This window comes from Urocitellus parryii, chromosome 1 (assembly GCF_045843805.1).
Source record: "Urocitellus parryii isolate mUroPar1 chromosome 1, mUroPar1.hap1, whole genome shotgun sequence".
In the NCBI taxonomy this organism is placed as follows: domain Eukaryota; kingdom Metazoa; phylum Chordata; class Mammalia; order Rodentia; family Sciuridae; genus Urocitellus; species Urocitellus parryii.
This window is the reverse complement of record NC_135531.1, coordinates 156,993,277-156,996,298: the sequence shown is the minus strand read 5'-3', so window position 1 is coordinate 156,996,298 and position 3,022 is coordinate 156,993,277.

Here is a 3,022-nt window from a genome sequence, read left to right as displayed (position 1 = left end):
GTCCTGTAAGCGCCAGGGCTTTTTGAACACAGTTCCCGCGAGAACTCTCACTTCTCACGAAACGTTCCTCTAACAGCGCGAGAAAAGCCAACGCCGAGGAGCGTTCGGCTGAAGCGCCCCGCCCCCCCCCGCCCCCGCAACGACTGCGCAGGTGCGAGTGGCGAGCCCTGGGCTGGCGCAGGCGCGGACCTGGCCTCTTGGCGTGTCCGTTTTACCTCAGGTGGTTTTCCAGGCTTTCCTCTAGGTGTCTGCTTAAAATTGCTGTGTTTGTGGGGCTTGTGGTTTTATGACAGGGCCTTCTGGAGGGACAGTGTTGGTTGGCGGGGATGGGTGGGACTGACCTTGGGGGCCGTTGTCAGCGTTGTCCACCCACCAACGGACTGCGCGCGTGCCCTCGGAGGACCTTCCCGCAGAATCTCTTGTGGTTCTAGGACCCGGAGTCTGGGTGGCGACGTGGGTCCACGGTTACCATGTGGCTTTGTGCCCCACCTTGTAGCGCCTTGGCGCCAAGTTGCACACGGCAAACAGCCCAATAAGGTGCACACGATACCTGTCACCTTCAGAGGAAAGCCAAGCCCCAGGAAGAAAAAATGGCTGTCTTAAGTGACAGAATCTCAGTTTGAACTAAAGCAGTCCGATTCCAGAATCCAGGCTCTTAAGAGCATGTGTGTTTAAGTAATCTTATTTTGTTAACCTAGTGTCTATACGTTATTTAAAAATTTAAGCATTCATAAAGAATGGCGTCCAATATTTAGCGAACACTGCTGAGTCCTAGTAACCGTTATGGGGTCATCTTTTCTTGCCTATTTTAGTACTTGGTTTTTGGCTCCCCTCCCTTCCATCATCAGCTTTTTTTCATTTCTGTTGGACGGTCCCTCTCCACAGAAAAAAAATGTTGTAATAACTGCATTGCAAAGTGATCATAGTAATAATAATAGATAAGATTTTGTAATAACTGCCATTGCAAAACAACAACAATTTCCCTGACTCCAATCAGGTACAACCCCATTTGTTTGCTTCTCTTTGTAACAAAACACCTGAAAAAAAAAATGTTTACAATTACTAACTTCATTTTCTTACATTTTATCTCTGCCTGCTCCAACTTCAGCTGGGGTTCAATTCCAGCCAATATAGTGAAATGACACCTCAAGATCACCAGTGATTTTTTTTTTTTTTTTGTACTGGGAATTGGACTACTTGCCTTGTATGTGCTAAGCATGTGCTCTACCACTGAGCTACACCTCAAATCCACCAGTGATTTGTATCTTGCAACATCAAGTAGTCAATAATTAGTTCTTCCTTCTGCTGAAATTTGTCAAAAGTTGATTGCTTTCATTGAATTTTTGTTTTATGTTTTGGGGTGCCGCACTCTCCTTGATTTTTCCTCTTTTCACTTTCTTTGGATACTTTTATTCTGACTGAGTAGACCAGATTACAAAAGACTAATCTCAGTTTTAAGATAAGCAACGAAGATAACAGATGCATCTGGGGCCTGAATGAACCAAATGCTCATTCATTTTTAATCAACCCTGTGTTCTTTGATAAATGAAATAAATACTATTTCCCCTGTCATTTAACAAAGATTCCTCAACTCAGAAGTCAGGAAGACACTATTCTAGCCTGGACCAGTATGAAATGAAATAACTAATCCAAAGGTCTTTCTTAACTTTTTTTTTTTTTTTACCTCCTCCTTTTACAGGAGAAAGTAAACTCAGTATCATCATTTAAGTAAAGGATTGAGTGGCCACCATGAGGTAGACATAGCGGAAGGAATTCAGAGATATGATAACTACTTTCTGGGAGATGCTTACAACATAGTGGAGTATTGAGAAATATAAAAGTAACTATAGGGCTGTATATGAACACCACTTGCGTGGTATAAGCCTTACAGTAAATATTATATGGACAGATATGTTTTGTTTGGTCATTTAAAACTTTGCAGTGTAGGTGACATTTTAAGAAAAGTCTTGAGGGATGGCAGAGCTAAGGAGGAATGAATTCAGGAAGAGGGAACAGCATTATCATAGAAGCTACTCATATAAAAATTGTTAGATAGAATTTGTAGGAGGACATAAATTTGGAGTAGACTCCTGTACAGGGTTCAGTAAACCAAACCAATATGAAAACTCTTGCTAAATGTTTAATGAATAGCTGGCCTTCAGTCAATTTCTACGATTGAGCTTCAGTCTATCCTAAGTAGCTACCTGATTCAAATCAGTCAAGGTGCTGAGCTGTAACCCATTAAGCTATCAATATGCCTTATTTTTGTTTACTATCCGTAAATAACTATCTGATCATGTTGCTGGAAGGAGGTGCCCAATTTTAGAGTTGTTAAAGTCAGTTATGATTTTTAAATTAGTTGCAATTTGTCTAGGAATGGTCTAATGAGAGTGCTACCAGTACCACCACTAGACACTAGATGTCACAAGTGAAATGAATTCTAAAGAGTCTCTGCTTCTGTTAACATACTTCGGATTTATAGTTCAAGATGCAGATTCCTATACCCCGATAAGGTCCAGATACCATTCCTTAAATGCCAGAGGCCAGACAAATTAAAACATAACCTTTTATCTGTAATTTTCAGTTTATATAACGAGAGGCCGTTTCCTCCACAGTAGTTATTACCCAGCATAGAAGGAGACTCTAGATACTGGGAAACAGCAACAAAAAAATCCGGCCTACTTCCCATCATAACTCCTAATATTATAGCTGTTCAAAATGTAGATATACAGATGTAGCTCGCTTATTATCTTTCCTTCATTGTGACTGCTTTAGACCATTTAGTTAGCAGAAGTGGTGTAGAAGGAGGTGCTGTATTGCATTGACAAGCTGTGTTTATTTTGACACAAACTTATTTAATAGTTGCTTTAGGTACTACAGCTTCCTTCTCCCTGTGACCTTTCCTATGTGTGTACACAGATAGAGACAGAGAGACATATCTGGTGTTTCTTCCTCTTCTTACAGGACATTAGTTGTATTTTAGGGTCCCACGCTTATGACCTTATTTAACCTTAAAGACCCT